The sequence below is a fragment of the Lycorma delicatula genome, chromosome 3 (genome assembly GCF_047948215.1).
Source record: "Lycorma delicatula isolate Av1 chromosome 3, ASM4794821v1, whole genome shotgun sequence".
In the NCBI taxonomy this organism is placed as follows: domain Eukaryota; kingdom Metazoa; phylum Arthropoda; class Insecta; order Hemiptera; family Fulgoridae; genus Lycorma; species Lycorma delicatula.
The window spans coordinates 8,295,573-8,315,717 of record NC_134457.1 but is presented as its reverse complement, the minus strand read 5'-3'; positions in this window follow the sequence as shown (position 1 = coordinate 8,315,717).

The window sequence follows — 20,145 nt, the reverse complement described above, 5'->3', positions numbered from 1 at the left end:
CTTTCAATTAACCACCAATCTCAGGAATGGTCGTACTGAGACTGTACAGGACTACACTTCATTTACACTCATACATATCATCCTCTGAAGTATTATCTAAACGGTAATTACCGGAGGCTAGACAGGAAAAAGAAAGAAGACGATATCTCTCAATATATACAACGACAATAAATATAGTAAATGTAGTTTCAGGTTATTTATTTATTTATACTTTTTTTATGATTTATGTAGTGGTAAGATTGATGAGGTTTGAACTGTGGTAAACGTTGCAGGGGTCATAAGAAGAAAGAAAGGAAATTAATAGTAAATTAAACAATTTATTGCTTTTGTAATATCCAATTCATTGTTTTCGTAAGTTACAAAAATGTAAAAAAAAGTAAATAATAATATTAATATTTATGTAGAAGATAAAAACTTTTATAATTTAAATTAATATTGCGTCGAAAACAACCTAATATTGATCGACACACAATTCGAGCCAGATTACAGAAGAAATGAAACGAAGGAAAAATCAGCACAACGAAATGAACGATATATATTATATGTCAAATATAATAAAAAGTTTTTTTAATTCATACACTCTGATTTAACAATAGCGAAGCTATGCCGGGTCTAGCAGTAAAGAAATAAAATTTCTTTGAGTAATTAATTATTGAATGACCCACCTTTTATCGTTTTGTTTCAGTTATCAATGTTCTCAGTTTTTCCTAATCCTGAGCATCTTTTTTATTTATTTTTTCTTTTTACTTTTTCTTCTCCTTTCTCCAATTTTTTCCATTTTTTTATGATTATTATTAATATGGTAATCTTGACGTCATTTTTAAATATCTATCATTGCTAAATATACTCCTGTCTAAACTTATATTGGGGAAGTTTCTTGGCATTCCCTCATAAAAGAGTTTTTAAGGTAGAAAAATGGACTGTAAGTGAAATCTTTGTTAAAAAAATAGTCATCAATATATAACTAATATATAATTAATATATGATGGTGGTCATCAATATATATATATATATATATATATACTGTCACCGAATGGCTTCGACTGCACGTGGCACTTACAAACCTTGGCGGCCCTAAAATGGCCGTTTTTTCGTTAGTTCTGAGAAGAGCTGTTGGGTCCGGAAGCTGGTCTCCGGCGAAGTCGGGGGAGTTGCGGCTCGTCCACTGAAGTCCGACCGGGCTTTCCCTTAGAGGCAATTGGGTCACCAATAGAGCGTGGTAGTTGTGGTCCCCAGAGCCTTGCATTGTCGGTTCGGTGTTAGTCGTCCTTCACCGGCGCGGCCGAGGCGGTTCTCCCCGAGCGACTTGGCAGCAGGGACCTCCTGTTGCCGAATCCGCCGGCGAGCTGGAGCTGGAGCGGGCAGGTAGCGTCCGCGTCCAGCGACTCCCTCGGCGGGCCGGCCAGGCCTGCTGCTCCAGCGGGGATGTTGGCATCCGCCGGGAGGTCCCACGTTGAACCGTGTAGGGAACTTCTTCTGTCCTCTTCCATCTTCTACTTCTACTTCTTAGTCTTTTCCAGGTGGTGGTTGACGATGGATTGTAAATTCACTCTCATGCACCCTCTTTTATTGGAGCCTGAGAGTGGTGGGGCTGCAGCACCACTATGGTGGAAGAACTGCGCGGTCATCTGCCCGGTGGGAGTGATACTTGTATCATCGCGTCCGTATACTGTGCACCTGCTCACATCGTTGCTACTGTTATCGCCCGCCTATATTAAATTAAGCATATATGTGGTAACAATATTTATATATATATTTACCTAAACGTCCTTTATGTGTTAACATTTTACATTATTAGTATAGGATTTAGATAGGGGAATTTTTTTATTTTATAATTTAATTGTGTAATTTATTACGCTGATCTTTTCAAGGTTTTTATTGGTTTCCCTTGATCCATCCAGGCAAAAAGTTGAGCAATTGTTTCGATCAAAATAAAAGATTGATTTACTTTGTTTTTATTTTTTTGACTCATGAATTAATTCACTATAGAAGCTTATGAAGAATCTGTACGTAATATTGTGAAAATGGAAATTTTCAACATATTAAAAATGTGAACGGAGTTGTGCAATTTCATTTTGATATATTTATTTATGATCTTATCTATGCGTTTTATTATTCTATCCATAGAGTTTATTGATGGTGGTTACAAGAAGAATAAGAAGGCCTACATATTTAAGATATATATAAACATATAGAAACTACCAATGAAACCTAACGTGGCTGAGGGATAGCGTCTCTGCCTTTTTTATCGGGAGGTTCTGAGTTCAAGTCCCGGTTAGGTATTGTATTTTTCTGATTTGAGAAGATTCGATATCATTTATCAGCAAATTTTATAAGCTGTAAGCTTCTTGATGCAGATAATATTTTGGATGCCGGTAATAAATAAATAATATATTATAAAACCTTTTCAATTTTTTTAACTTATCTTGTAAATTTCATTTTATTAAAAAATTAATATATTGAACTTAATTTTACGATGAAATTAATTAACTACTGTAGATTTTATTGTTCTGTAATAGTTTTAATATAAAAATTTGAACTTAAATTGACATTGTAATCTTATAAATATACTTTTTTCAAGTTTGTAAAGTTTTATAGTGGTGTTATTAACCTCAAACATATTTCCGAAATACCCTTCGTCAACTCTGTAACCTTCAATTCCTAAAATTTTATTGTATACCAGACCATAGAATTTTTTAAATAATTTAAAATATCATTATAAAATACTTTCTTTTTTTTAGTAAAAACCTAGTTGAATACCATCCAAACTGGAATAAAATATTTTGATAGATCTTTATTTTTTATTAACATTTTATATAATAAATTTAATATTTCCTTAATAACGAATCGTGTAGATGTTACCTTTTTTTTTAAATAAAAAGATCACAATACAAACTTTAATAGTATAAATTACCCGATGTAGGGCTAAAGAAACGTGTGCTTTAAAAAGAGAGAAACAAAGAATTTCTTAGAATAAAAATATATCTCTTCAGTAGAACTTAAAATGGTAATAGTAACAAGAAAATTATAATTTTCAAACTACTTCTTACTTTATAAATATAAACAAAAAAAGGAGATATTGTAAATAAAAATAGTTTACAAGTATTCACATTTTCTATTGTCTTAATAACGATAATCAAACCTTATTTGTAACCAAACAATTCTATTTTGTATAATTTCAAAATAAACGTTCAGATATACTTAACATTAGAATGCAACCTTCGCCTTCATTCTTACTTTGTTTTGAATCCATTCTTTACTGTAATTATTCTTAATTCATTTTATCCCATTTACTTCTTTTGTTCGTATCCAAGCATAATATGATACAGAAAGTGCAAATTCTTTAGATGTTTTAACAACCAACTTACGAAGATTTTAAATGATACAATGTACTCATATATATATATATATATATATATAAAACTGTAGCACAACCTATTACTACAAGTAAATTGCTAAATAATTTCCTGGAATCTCTTTTTGTTAAAGTTGTAGATTTATGTTTCCGCTTCCTTAAAAGGTCTATTTAAGAAAAATAAAATACAATGACATTTGTTATTATTATTATTACATTTATTTTTTTAAAGTTAATTTTCAACAAATAAGTATTCTACAAATCATTAATGTACAGCACCTAAACAATGATATTATATGTTAAAAGGTGCGAAGTTATATCTTCATTAAAAAAAATTTCGTTTAATTTTAGAGAAACAACTGAATATTAAGTTCAAGGAAATGTAGCAGTTGCTGAATAGAAAATCCTAACTTTCTCTATCTAAAAAGCAGTTGCTGAACACGATTCTTCTGAAACCGATTTGGAAGTATGAGATCCAGGTTTGGGTTACTACAAGTAGCAGCAGCAAAGTCGAGTTAATTCAATGATTCTAAAACAAATTACGAGAAGCATAACAGAAAAGCATTGGTTCGTAAGAAACAATGAAATGTACAATTATCTGGGTATACGGTATGTTCGAGAAGAAATACAGCGATTCGGTACATAGTATAAACTGCGGCTAAACAATGGTGTGAATTATTAACTATTTATTAAATTTCTAGTCAATAGTGAAAATGTTAGAACGCTAAAACTATTCTACGTGTTGGACCTTGGTGTCGCGCATGGTATATTTCCTATAGCGTCTGATGTAGGTACGATTAGATGGGTTTCCCCCGATCGGTATATCACACAGTTTCTCTCCGGGCATGGTGTCTTTCGGGCGAGTTTGGTTAGGTTTCGTATGGTGGATTCGAGTCGATGCTCGGATTGTGGGAACGATGATACAGTAGACCACGTACTCTATGTCTGTCCCCGATTTGAGGTCGAACGTTCACGAGCTGTTAGGGAACTTAAGAGAATACATTCCTTTCTGGATCTCCGTATTAACTGGATTATCCGTGAGGAGTGGTCTATAGCGGCTGGTTTACTTTGCGCCCTTGCGGTGTCTAGGTCTGCAAAGGGAGTTTAGTCGAGGTATTTGATCGTGGCAGAATCCTGGGTGGCTAGGGTTCCGGCCTAGGCATTGGATTGGTTGGAGGAAGGCGTATTGGCTTCGTGCCACGGTTATATTGGTATTGTTTATGATTCGATTTGGGGTTTCCGCTGGCGGGGGTAGCCGTACTGCCAGGTTATGGTAGCCCGTGCGATCGGTTGCGTGGCTTCGTTCCGCCGGTGGCGGTCCTAATCGTGACTTGGTATTGCCAGGCGATACTCCATGATTGGACCGGGTGGGGGTGCAGGGTTTGTCCCCGGCTCCTGAACGAATCGCAATGAGGTTACGTTCCCGTTATTAGTTGACCTAATTTGGTCACTTGTTTGGGCGTACGTATGAATTTCTATGTTACATAAAACATAAATTTGATTGGTATAAGTGTAACACTGACTTAACTTTCAACTCGTTCATTTTCTGAGGCATTCACAGTCACGAACGGTGCTGTCAAATTTGGTCTAGGCGCGGGGGCCGGACTTCCGCGGTTTCGGTTAGTTAGTTTGAGGGAACGATATTAGGTTGGATGTGAAGATGTCTGTTTGATGACTACGTGAAGGCAACATTTGATTTGTATTTTACTGGAAATGTCGGCCGAGGCATTTATATCAGTGGCATCACGACCAAGGCCTGGCTGATGACTGTGAGATGTAATCAGTTAGACTGTTTAAGGACAACCTCCGGTAAAGCCCCTCAGGTCTCGGAACGGAGGGGATAGTGTGGCGACCGGTAAAGTTACAAGGTCTTCCCCCTACGGGGCTGGGATGGACCTTGGTAACTTTTTGTGTTTTGAATTTGAGCTGCATCAATAGTGTTACCCAGCAATTCATCACTTCACTTCGTTCACTTTTAGTTTTTATTCTTTCGTTTTTAATTTTTTTTTTCTAGGTGTTACACTGTTCCTTTTTATTAATCCTTTGTTTCTGTTTTGTGTTTAACCCCAACCTATTCTCTGATTTAACCTTATGTACATACACTGAATGTTGTTTAGGAATACTAGTACGTAATTTTTGAGCAGTTTTGATGGAAGCCTCTACGCATGTGATTTTGTGTGCGATCATATTTACTTATGGTTTATTTAATATAGTAACCGATTGCAGATTTTATTTTCAGTAGAAAAATAATTAATTTTTCTTAAAACTATACATGTTTTGGAATTCCTTAAATTTTACATAGAAAAAAAATTTTTTTAAAGTTAAAAATTTAAGATTAATATTAAAATTAAATCAAAATATTTTATCAAAAATAAATTTTGATTTCGTAGGTAAAATATTATGAAGTTAGGTTTATTTAACTATAATTGAGTCGAGTTATTCCAAAGCACATGCTTTCACTTTTCAAGAAATAGTAAATTTATTTACATATCCATCATCAGCAAAATGGTTGTCCAATACGCAGCTATTCCTAATATACGTAATTCTATGGTTGTTAGATACAATTTTTCCGAAAATTTTCTTATCCTTGTTTGGTTTTGTTTTAATATTTATTTTATTCTTCCAGCCAATAAAATTCTCCCGTTTCATAAACTCATATGTTTTATAACAGTCTTTTATAACATATCCGTTTATGATAAGCCTAATTATTTTATTCAAAAGTAAAATTATTTACTGATATGTGTAAGGGAAGGATTGTGCTAGTAATGTTTGCTGGTGCCAATTTTTTCAAAAAAAAAAAAAAAAAATGGCTTATAAAATACCATCTAATTAAATTACCAGTTGATAATTAGAACTAGAATAATTCAAAACGGTTAGATAATTAATCATGGCTATGATTAATTATTAAGTTGTTTAAATTATTCAATTTGAACAGCTATTTTTAACAGCATAATCATTTTTTATTCATTTTTACCAGCTATTTTGTAACCAATAATAACTGTGTTTTATCTGAAATTGAAGTTTTTATTTGAAAGTCGTCATTTTGTTTCTATGAATCCTAGAAGGTTGAAATTCTCAGAGAACAGCTTTAGAACCTTCATTAAAAACTCTGTAAATTTTCAATAGAATCGGTGAGGAAATGGGTGAAATACTTAATCAAAAGCATACTCCTTTTTGTGGGGAACATTTATATATAAATACAAATATATATTTATTAGAATTATTGATTTCAGTATTGTGAAAACTCTTCATAATGTTATATTTATAATTTTTGTTGAAAATATTGGTATGATTATTGAGATTTCAATATTAAAAAATTAGGAAAACGGTTACGATTAGAAAAATATGTTTTGAAACTACGATACCATTTAATCTATCTTCTGATGTAATTCCTTTTAAGTTAATATCTCTAGAAACAATTTTCTTTGGCAAATATCAAATTAAATCCATTACAATTTTTTTATATAATTAGTCTATGTATTATATTTTAAAATAATATATTGAAACGTTAATATTATGAAATATTTCATAAAAAATATTGCACGTGTAGATTTTAAGTAATTTATATTACAAATAAAATAATATTACCGTTATTTGGGAACATATCTATGTTGAACGAAATATAGATTATTAAAATAAATAAATAACTACGTAACTATATGGTATTATAGGATTATACTTATTATCTGTCGATAGAAATTGAATACTGTGACCGGTAGGCTATAAAAAAATAAAAAATGACGAAAAAATTACATAGAATAAAGTTAAGTTTCATAAAAAAAAAAAAAGTATAAAATATTTTAATAAATCTTGTCGTAATGCTGTAGCTTATTTTATGACCGGTTGTTTTAACGCATATCCAACTATTAATGTTAGTTATTTTAAGCTATAAATAATAATGGAAAGACGAATTTTTAACTTTTATTTTTTTTTGTAGATATTTTAATAGTAGCTGCTGTAGTTCGGTTAAATTTAACATGCGAAGCCAGTCCGGTAGCGTCATATTTTGATTCGGTATATATAAAAACAAGATAACCCTTTTTAAAACTAATTTCCACTTCGGGATATGATAAGCGTTATTTGGAATATCAGGGAGGGATTTAATATAATACTGAGTTAGGCCGACCTATAAACCGTGCGGCCGACCGTCCGGTTTTCATTCGTTCGATTTGCGCCTTACCGTACGCATAACCTAGCGGTTATAATTTTATACCGGATGACCGTCGATGATAAATGTAAAATTGTAGCTGATTATTATTTAAAACCCGGACTACGTCGTAAATACCTGCGGCCATATCTCTGCGTCGTACTTTATTACAACACTTCTGTTATACTACTCGTAATTTAATTGAAACAGTCTGGGTACAAATTTAGTAATTTAATGTTACAATTACGCTCGCCTAAGGACTGACAGTATCGCCTTGTAATTTACATAAAATATAATATTTTATTGCCGACTTGAAAATTACTTTTTATGCGAAGTGTAAAAATATTTTTTGATGTACGTCTATATATAATTCCAATTAATTTCATCCTATTACCTAATATATTACATTAACCTGTATGTGTATTTTATTTATTTTTTTAAAATAAATATGAAACATTTTTAGGAATTTAACAAAGATAAAGATGCTATGCTTTGCTGATGATATAGTAATTCTAGCCGAGAGTAAAAAGGATTTAGAAGAAACAATGAACGGCATAGATGAAGTCCTACGCAAGAACTATCGCATGAAAATAAACAAGAACAAAACAAAAGTAATGAAATGTAGTAGAAATAACAAAGATGGACCACTGAATGTGAAAATAGGAGGAGAAAAGATTATGGAGGTAGAAGAATTTTGTTATTTGGGAAGTAAAATTACTAAAGATGGACGGAGCAGGAGCGATATAAAATGCCGAATAGCACAAGCTAAACGAGCCTTCAGTAAGAAATATAATTTGTTTACATAAAAAATTAATTTAAATGTCAGGAAAAGATTTTTGAAAGTGTATATTTGGAGTGTCGCTATATATGGAAGTGAAACTTGGACGATCGGAGTATCTGAGAAGAAAAGATTAGAAGCTTTTGAAATGCGGTGCTATAGGAGAATGTTAAAAATCAGACGGGTGGATAAAGTGACAAATGAAGAGGTATTGCGGCAAATAGATGAAGAAAGAAGCATTTGGAAAAATATAGTTAAAAGAAGAGACAGACTTATAGGCCACATACTAAGGCATCCTGGAATAGTCGCTTTAATATTGGAAGGACAGGTAGAAGGGAAAAATTGTGTAGGCAGGCCACGTTTGGAGTATGTAAAACAAATTGTTAGGGATGTAGGATGTAGAGGGTATACTGAAATGAAACGACTAGCACTAGATAGGGAATCTTGGAGAGCTGCATCAAACCAGTCAAATGACTGAGGACAAAAAAAAAAAAAAAAAAAACCTGAAAACACATTTGTAGGAGTGACTTTCCAGGAATAGTGCTCCAAGATGCGGGTGTATATGTATTATTGCAGAGCTTTGCTTAAGTCCCTAATTCATCGATTCAAAAAGCTGTTGTCCAAAATAACATCAGTTATTTTTCGGTTCAAAAAATTCTTAAATAATTAGATTTCATCCGTATAAGTTACACCTGTTGCAAGAAATTTTGGTAGATGATTTTAACCGCCCAGTTGAGTATTGTGATATTATAATGCAAAAATTAGACGCAAATTTTTCTAATTCAATAAAAATTATTGATGAAACGACTTTTATGTTAAATTTCCATGTGTATAAGCAAAAGGTATCGATATTGGAGCGATAATAATCCCAGATTGGTTCAGAAGCTCATATACAGCACCCTAAGAAAGTGAACGATCGGGCGGGAAACGTCAGTCATTGTATTGTAGGGCATTTTATTTTAGATGACAATCGTACAGGTGATGCTTTCTGCAAATTGTTAGCCGATAAGATTTGACAAAATATCCAGGAAAATGTTGGAAAAAATTAAATAATAACGTATGATTTCAGCAATATAGGTCACCACTTCATTATTATCTGACACGGCAAATTTTAAATGAACAATTTCTAAATCGCTGGATAGGTCGTAGAGGAGTCATAGAATGGCCTGTCAGGTCCCCAGACCTGTTTCCTCTGAATTTTTTTTTTTTTGAGTACTTGAAACATAATGTTACAATATAAAACCTGCAGGCATTGACGAATTGAAAAGAAGAATAATTGACAAATCTGTTCGTGTAACGTCAGACATGATATAAGTTATAAACCATTATTCCTTAAGTTTAGCACCTGACAACCTGTAAAGGGGAAGGATTTTGAACATTTATTACAAAACGGTATGATTTTAAAATATTTCATCAGTAATTTTTGATCGAAAACATTTATTTAAAATTTAAAAATAAATATTGTAATATTTAAAGTAAATAATATCAGTCGATATAGCCGTTGAGTTTGTTAGTTATTGTTTATTATTATCAATATTATAGCACTGTTTAAAGTCAGTTATTGTATGCATTATGAATGCAAAATACAGTAAAATTATTCACGCAGCGTGTTTTATCTCGCTTTATCATTAACACGATTTTTCCGTCATTGCAACTTTGAATGCTTATAACACGATGAAGAAGGGGTATTTACAGAAAAACAGGTTTCACCATTGTTTTTATTGTAAAATTTTAAATTTAAATCATGTGTCATGTGATTTCATACGACATATTAAATATATAAAGTTTGATCAACATGGCGGATTCAAGATGGCGGACAGAAATTAAAAACCCTCCACAATGCAGACTTTTTTTTAACTATAAAGAACCCAATTTTTTTCTGCCTCCAAATATCTCTCAGATATGCAATATAAAGCTGTTTTCATACTTAAAATCACCTGTTTATATTTATTCATATGGCCTATGCCATTCCGAGAATATCTAAATCGGTTCAGCGGCTGAGCTGCTGTGGTGGAACAAACATACATTATACTAAATACATTATACTCCTTTTGAGCTGTCGTGTAAAAAACAAGCGTGAAGAAATTATGCTTCCTGTAAAAAAATAATATTTAATTGAAATAACCTTCCCTTGTAGGAAAAATTATTTTGTAATACGATTTTAGTATTAAACCTGTTTATTTTAAATAGTTCATGAATAAATAAAAAAATTGTTTTATGTTATTTTAATGAGATTTATTTACGAATGTATTCGAAATCTCTTTACTCAATACAGTCTTAATCGATTTTCATCTTTTTCTTATAAATTTCTGAACTGAAATTCAAAAGTTTGTTATTTCGTCTCTTTTCTTTTAAAGAGATTGTGTAATAAATCTTATAACTAATAACTAATTAGAAAATTAGAAAAAAGTCTAAACAAAAAATAAGGATATATATTTCTATAAAATGGTGGTTTTATAAAACAGTATTTAATTCAGTAAAAACAAGAACAAAAAACAGAAGTTACATAACGGTATTATAAAATTAAAAATATGTAATTTAAACAAAAATTGACTGAACGCAAGAAAAACTGTAATCTGGTGAGAACAGATGCTTTTTTTAAACTTGGTTGATATTTCAAGAATCCGAAAAAAGTTTGAGAATTAATAAGAAAAAAAGAAAGAAAAAAATAACAAGAAAAAATAAAAAAATACAAATAATAACAACGAAAACAAAAAAAAATTAAAAAGTAAAACGATGAGAATGGATGAATTCAGTTCATCAACACAACTATTTTAAAATTATACCTTTAAATAAGGTATAAATATATACCAGATGAAATTGACGAATTCATAAATACTTGATCTTCATTAAAATAGTGGTGTAAAGGATGTGAATGTCAGAAAAGTAAATTTCAAAATACTACAAATCAAATGATATTTTAGTATGGATGGACAAATACGGTACCCAATTAACTTACTATTGGTATTTGTGTTTTTTTCTGTTTTTTTACAGTTTTTCTTACTGCCATAATACTGAAGATAATTTAATTATTCCCGTAAAAGGTAAATGGACGATCCCTTTTTAGAAGAATTAGAAAAAAATTTGACATAACGATTAAGTATGAAGTATATCTAAGATAAAAAATTACTATTTTTCTTAATTAACTCGACACAAATATTTTTTTCATTCCTATACACCTAAGAAATCTATTCTTGGGAATAAATTTAAATGTACTTATGAACAAATTAAAAAAAATGAAATCAAAGTTACTGCTTGTAAAATAATAAATTAATATAAACTATGATCTATTTTGAGATAAATAATTTTTTTAAAATTACTTTGCAGTTGAAAAAAAAAAATTAATTTTTAAATACCTTTACTATATATAAACATGAATAACTTATTATCTAATTACGAGGGTAATATAACAACTAAATAAATAGCTATAGAGGAAAAGGATTGTAGGTGGATTATGATGCCGGCCTCCGTGACGCGAGTGGTAGCGTCTGGGCCTTTCTTCAGGAGGTCCCGGGTTCGAATCCCGATCAGGCGTGGCATTTCACACACACTACAAATCATTCATCTCATCCTCTGAAGACTTTCGATCAGCTGTTTTAAATAAAATTGTTTTCTATTTAACCTCAAAATCTCATTTTACGATAACGAGTTCTCTTGAAGTTTGCAAAAAATTGAACAGTATACAGTACTTTTTTACTTTCCGAAGGTGAAAAACTGGTTATAATTTGTTTTCGTACAACGAAGCAGTTTATAATAAGTTGTATAACTACAGAAATTTTTATACTTGAGTAGAACCAAAAGGTCGAACTTCAGCGACTGATGAGTACCGTTCTGGATGTCCGATTGAAATTTCAACTCCAACGCTTGAAAGCAGCATAAACTCTTTTATCAAAGAATACCGATGGATTATGGTTGTATAGCAAAAAAATTACAACTATGTGTAGGTACAATTCAGAAATGATTGGATGATTGAAAGTGAATTGATGGGATACATCAATTCCGAACACGTAACATATTTCATGTCACGTAAAATTCATATTATGATAAAAAACTTATGTGGAAACCACCGTGCATGAAATAAATTTTTTTAAATAATTTCATAATATACAGTAATCTTGTTATAATAAATGTTCAAAATGCCCTCCATTTGCAGCTACACAGGCATCAACAATTTTTTTATGTTAATAGGTACTTATACTTTCCCGTTTAGATAGCACTATAGTACAGCTATAGCTCTAGAATGGAAATTATTTTAATAAGTCCAATTTCAGCGTATAAAGTTTTCACCGAACTTGACGTTTTGACCCCTAAGGAACCAAAAAACCGGATGGAAATTTTCCAGATGTTAATGTTCATATGTACTTGTGTGTGTGTGTGTGTGTGTGTTTGGCGTTAGTCTCTAATTACCTTTCATCTCCAGATCTACTAGACCGATTTTGACCAAACTTGGTCAAATTACTTAATGCGATGCAGATTTCAACTTAAAAGGTCAAGGAGGTGAGGCTGTAGAGCAAGGTCACCCTCAGTATCTCGATATTTTGGATAATTAAGGTCATATTTTTCTTAGGCACAATTATTACGATTAAAAAATAACAATAGTTGCAAAAGATTTTTTTTGGAAAATCGCATCCTCACTCCAAAATTTCTGTTGTAGACGTCTGCTATGTTGTGACAGGTGAGCGATAGCATTAAATAAATAATATTTGAAGTGTAAAAAAGTAACTCGGTCTCATACCCGATCGCCCGGTCGACGCGGTACCTGGTGCGTTAAGCCTCGTGGCTACATCAGTCCGGCGATCGTACAAGCGAAATTTGTTTGTATGTAAGTTGTGAAATTACATTAGTTAGTTAACGGTGACTGTCGGCGCTATTAACTCCACACCCGCTACGAATTAAAGGCGGAATGCGCGCGCGCTTTAGTTAAGATCATTGAATTAAACAAAAAAAAAAATTATGTTTAAATAAAATTATTTACGATTTATTTTAAATTAAGTTGCCTGTGTATGTAGGTGTAAGCCATGCATCAGAAACTACCCACAATTGTAGGATTTCCTCGGAACGTAGTTTTAACCGCATGACAGGAAAGTCCTGCAACTTTGTTGTCAGCTTTGTTTAATGACTGCAAAACTGATTTCGGGTAATTCGACTTCAATCTTTCGTTTGAGTAAATCGATTGTGGCTGGATTATTTCTAAATATTTTTATTTTAAATAACCCTAATTAACAGGAATCGTCCGGTCGAAATAAATCTCGCGAATTAACGGGAAACGTCCGTTCGAAATAAATCTCGCGTCCTATCGACAATAGACCACAAGGAATGAATTTCTTCCCAAGGAAATCGCATAGCAATAACACTGAGTTATTTGCAGTGTGGACTGTTGAACTCTCTTGCTGTAACCAGTAATTACGTTCATATTATTCCAGAAACTCTAGAAAGTTAGGTTAAAATCTCTGTAGCATTCAGGTGTTATCTTTTGAAAAATATTGAACCACAATTTTCCTACGAGAAATGTATACCAAAGTTCAGTCTATTCTGAATGTAATGTACCCTCATAGAAAACGTAAGTATTTTCTGCAATATATCACAAATTGTTCTGGCTGTTTGCAAAGCCACTTAGATGAAACCATGTCTTGTAACAAAGGAAAATTTTATCCAAGATTCAAATATTGTCGCGAACAAAACGCATAAACCGTTTGCAATAATTGAGTCTTTTTCCGTGTTAGAGTTCTAGCAATTCCTGAAAAACTTGAATTCGATAGGATGTAATTTTAATTTCTTTACGGCTTTATGATATTTCTATACGACTCCAATCGGTAAGATAGCCTTCATATTTATTTTTGAAGTGAGATTGTTGAAAAGAAGGCACGGATACGGTTCTAAACATTTCAAATTTTAAAATTGTTGGCCGCTCAGACCGTTTTCGTTCATATACTCTGAAACAAGCGACTGTAAATGAAACAGTTAACTTTTCTGAAACGTTTAGTCTAGGAAAAGCTAGAACAGAGTTTTTCTGTCACTTTCAAATGAATTCTATTTAAAATGAATTATTATTATTATTTCAAGAATAAATTTACGTTGGATCTACTATGTAAAACGCATGAATCTTTTTTTGTTCACTGAAAGACAAAACAGGAAGTTATTACTTGATTGTTGTGTACAAATTATTGCTATAAGGTCAAGCATTACCAATCTACCCGTCAGTAACAACCATTCTTTCTTTTTCCTATTTAGCATCCGGTAATTACTGTTCAGATAATAATTCAGACGATGAATGAGGGCGATATGTAAGAGTGTAAATGAAGTGTAGTCTTGTACAGTCACAGTTCAACCATGCTGAGATGTGTGGTGAATTGAAACCCAACCACCAAAGAACACCAGTATCCACGATCTAGTATTCAAATCCGTGTAAAAATAACTGCCTTTACTGGGACTTGAACACTGGAACTCTCGACTTCCAAATCAGCTGATTTGGGAAGACGCGTTCACCACTAGATCAACCCGATGGATCGTTAGTAACAAACTAAAAACAAATTTTAGACTTAAGTGGATTAAGGGATTCAGGGTTGTTGATTCACTCTGTATAAGGTATTTTATTTTTGCGTATTTCAGATTATTTATTTGTTCAAAATGTATAGAGATATGATTACGTTAGCTGAGTTACTAAATTAATTGTCCGTTTATTAGTTAATTATTAATACTAAACACAGGAGGAATATAATAGAGTAGATTATTAAAGCAGGAGGTAAAATAAGTCCTGAATATATCATTTCACTTTTGTGTAAAAGAATTATTAATAAATCAATCAATAAAAAAGAAAAACAAATATTAAAGGTGTAACATTTTTATATTTATATTTATTATTTAACTAAAACATTACTTATTTTGTAAGATACAGCCGACATACAGGCATACACATTTACTTACTTTTTCAGTAATCAGTGATTCTGTTGGTAACACTTTCATTTTTTTTTTCACTGCTTGAATTTTAATAAATAAATTTTTTTATACTCATCGTTAAACATGTCTGTTTTATATTTTTTTAATCTTTATATGTATCCTTACTCTCGTTACATTCAAAACTACTTTTCATTTTAATGCATTTAATAAACTGGTTTGTTTTTATTTATATGATGGAACAACCTACAAATTTAAAAAAAGTAATTCTTTTTTATTGATTTACCTTAAATATTTTTATTAAAATTATATGTATACATTAAAATGTATGCATATAATAAACGTTAATGTACAATTTGAACATTTTAATTTTGTATTAAAATTATATTTAATTTTAATGTATCGTTCTACTGTTTCCGATTTTTGTTTCAATTTCTTTTATATTTCATTATTATAAAAGTTTGATACAACAAAAACTAATAATTTTTATAATTATTGAATGATAAAATAAGATTTATTACCGTAAAAATTAATCCGGACGTGATCGATGGACCTAACTCACCGGGTCGGTCTAGAGGTGAACGCGTCTTCCCAAATCAACTGATTTGGAAGTCGAGAGTTCCAGCGTTCAAGTCCTAGTCAAGTCATGTTTACACGGATTTGAAAACTAGATCGTGGATACCGGTGTTCTTTGGTGGTTGGGTTTCAATTAACCCCACATCTCAGGAACGGTCGAACTGAGACTGTACAAGACTACACTTTATTCACACTCATACATATCATCCTCATTCATCCTCTGAAGCATTATCTGAAAGGTATTAAACGAAGGCTAAACAGGAAAAAGAAAGGATCAATGGACCTGGACAAGCAATAGAAATCTATGCTTCACTAGTCGGAAAAAGGGCCCCGTCGTGGCGTATTCCCCCTCTAGCCTGTGAAGTGCTAGCACCGAAAGGACTTCAGCGGACGGTCTGAAGGGGAATTACGTCGGGAGCGCCAGGCTCAAAAGTCTAGTCTCCCACGGTCGGACCCAGAAATGGGTTGAGAACGCTGGTCCAAAACGGATAGGAACGCTGATCACAATCCGTCCATAAATATAATAAAACTTAAAACTTAGACCCGTCACTAAAAAAAAACAAAAAAACCCTTAAATACGCCCGATTACAGAATCATACAGCAGCAAGGGACACTGTCCAGGCTCTGCGATTCGAAGGGAGAATTGTGATACTCCCGCCACTTTTGCGTTCCGTTCCGTAGGCGGAAAGATAATATAAGCCGGATTTATGGACTGAAGTTTGCATCGGAGTCAACAGATATTCTAAAGGAGTAAAATTATATCACTTTAATTTTTTTTTTTAGAATTATACAAATTTTTAATTCTGCTATACATTGATTAATTAAATTGAAAATAAGGAACCGCATAGAACAAAATTATTTTAATAGAGGTTACACTAAGAAATGTAATGAATAATATGTCTAGTACATCAAATTAAAATCCAAAGTGGAAACTTTTTCACTTATTCTATTGTTCAATATTAATATTTATAAATATTATTGTTTCATTACCATTATTCTGTTGTTTCCATTTATTTTAGATTTTAATAAAATAAAATTTTTAATTTTATAACCAGTTTTTTTAAAACTAATTATTTTGATCAAGTCAGAGTAAATTCTTTTATTATCAAAGAAAGTTTACCTTCCAGAGATTTTTGTTTTATTAATAATCCAAGGACTTAAATAGTCTTTAAAAAAAATAATATATATTTGTAAATATTTAACAGTAAGATTAAAATCTATTGTCATAGAAATGCTCTAACCGATCTCGAGTGATAATAAATTCTGCCTTTCATCCAGAGGTTTTAGGTTACAAGTCAGGTATAGAATTTTTTCGTAAGCAGAAATTCACTATCATTCACTATCATTAATTGGCAGATGTTACAAGGTGCCAGCCGGAATAAAATAAATATATAGAAGTTAATTACTATTGGGCTAGTTAATTACTACTATCTTCTTTAAATCAATTATAGATATTCAATACGTTGAATGTTATTGAATAATATTGAAGCATCATGGTTTTCAAGGAACCAGGAAAATTCCTGGATCACATTCCAGGAATTTTTAGGAATACGGTCCGTGCGGGAGGAGATAAAAAGTTTCAAAGTACAAACAACGGCTTAATGAATCACTCGGCAGTAAACCTACTAGACAACGGGAATTACATTATAAAGTTGAACCGACTACACATTCTAAACCTGTGTCTTTATACTGTCTTAATTTCTATAATAACTTGGGAAGTGAGGACGGTACATTATTTTTTTGAATTTTAATTTCAAATTTGTTCCATTTATTTTTTTCGCTAATTTATCATTTTTCTTTTCTTCCAATTATCATACATTATTTTTCTTTCCATTGTTCTAGTGGTGTTGATTGTCATTAATATTTGTTAATTTTATGTTCTTGGCAAAAACGATTTTAGTATACTAGTGTGTAATTTTTGAGGAGTTTGGCTGGACACTTGTTATTATCACGTGATTTGGAATGTGATCTACTTAACTAAAGGTTTATATAAAAATGTAGCAGATAGTAAATGAGCTTTGAAACTATAAAAAATTATTTATTGTTGCCAAAAAAAAAAAAAAAAAAAAAAAAATACAGATTTTAGATATTAAATTGTATAAATAAAGTGAAAAGTCTTTTCTACTTACAATTCAAATTCTGTCAATTATTATCATTGTTTTCTGATATTATACATACATATTCTCCAAATCAGTACCATCAAATTAAATTAAAAAAAAAAAAAACAATTGTGGCTTGTTTTTGATGCACGGCTTACACACACATACAGACACAATTTAATTTAAAATAGTTATTATTTTATTTAAATATAATACTTTTTCGTTTGTTTAATTCAATAATTGTAAATAAAGCGCGAGGGCATACATTTTAATTCGCGCGGGTTTGGCGGTACTATCGGTAACGTTTGACATTAACTAAACTAATGTAATTTCACAACATACATAGAACAAATTTTGCTTGTACTCTGGGCAGACTGGTGTAGCCGCGAGACTTCACGCACCAGATACCGAGTTTTCCGGACGTTCGAGTTCGAAACCCAGCCAGACCGATTCACTTTGTGAATGTGTAAAAATGTAGTTCATTCATTTAATTCTACCGCTCACCTGTGACGTCACAATACAGCAGGCGACTAAAACAGCTGTACGTCAGTGCTACCAACGCTAACCTTTGAAATATTAACTAAATAAAATAAATAATTATTATATACAGTGTAAGAAAATAATTTGTATGTCACCCCTGTAAAATTTCCCGGTCCAATTTGATGAGGGAAAAGGGAATTTCTCACAGCGAAAAAGATAAATTCTAAGATGGCAAACTGTAACACTAGCGTTTCTTGTGGGACAGGAGGTATACTTGACGCAGTATGCCCACTTAGCCAATGGTTTAGAGCACTTTTTGGGATGGGGGTGCGATTTTGTAAAAAACCTATTTGGAAATATCGTTATTTTGTAATTGTTAACAAATGTACATAAGAAAAATATGACTTTAATTAGGTAAAATCTCGAGATACTGAGGGTGACCCTGCTCTACAGTCTCACCCCCTTGATCTTTTTAGTTGAAAATTTAATGGAATAATGCCTCATATATAGAAGTAATTTGAACAACTTTGGTCAAAATTGGTCCCGCAGTTCTGGAGATAGGTTGATTTAGAGGGCAACTCCAAACACATGTATATACGAACATTAACATTCGGAAAATTTCCATCCGGTTTTTTGGGTTCCTTAGGTGTTAAAAGGTCAAAAGGTGAAAATCGCATATGCCCATATTGAATCGATTACAATACTTTCCCTTCTACAGCAACAGCTCTGCTACAGCGCTATCAAAACGGAAATGTAAAAATAGTCTTCAAAATTTGTACTGTTAAAGTTTGTTTTCTTTTTATTATTACGGGATAATTATATATAAAGCACGGCATATTAATTTTAAAAATAATTTTTAATTCGGTATTAAACAAAATATACTGAAAAATTAAACTAATATGTAGATTAATTAGTAAATGTTTTCGATTAAAAATCAAATCCTTTATAACAAGAAATTCCAATATCCACATTTAAATTTTTATATACAGTATAAGCAACATTTTATTCTTTAAACGCAAAATGTTCTGAGTTATTAAAAAACTAGACAATAATAGCATACGAGATATTACTGAAACGCGTTTGTAAGAAGATATGTGTATATTTTATAAATATATACTCGTATGTAAAATGTCGATTAAAACTAGTTAGAATGTAGACTAAGTTGCAGTTAATTAAAGTAACTGCGTCATAGATGAAGGTTTAAGTGTCTAAACGACGTTTTCTTGCCGGGGAATCTACTTTTCAAAAATAAAATATTTACTATTACTAATTACTTTTCGAAAATATACTGTCAAAGAAACGATATATTGACGTTTTCTAATGTAGATACTAAAACATTTCTCGCGCAGCAATAACTATTAAAATAGGTTCTGAATAATTTTTAACGTAATAAAAAAAATAATAATAATAACGATAACTGTGGTCCATTTCATGGATCTATGTGTATATAGCAATCTAATTACATTTAATGCTAAATGTTAATCAATAGTTAATGCAATGCGGTAGTCTGCAAATTCTGGCATATAGTCTACAGTATGAAGGATATATACGTAGAAAGGTTTTATAAAGATAATTTAAATCTTAGGATTAACGCAATACAATTGGTCAGTGACGTATGATATGGAAAAGGAGATTACTAAAAGAGTCGGAGACTAAAATTGATTATCGACCTGGTAACCGGTCATAAATCAAAATGCCAATTAAGAGACGCCTGTACTGCGCTTGTTGCTCGTCATAATTCTAGATTTCTTTCTGCGTTCTTTAGCTTTAACCTACCTTAGTATGTTCTGTTTTATCTTATCGTACTCGAGTCGAA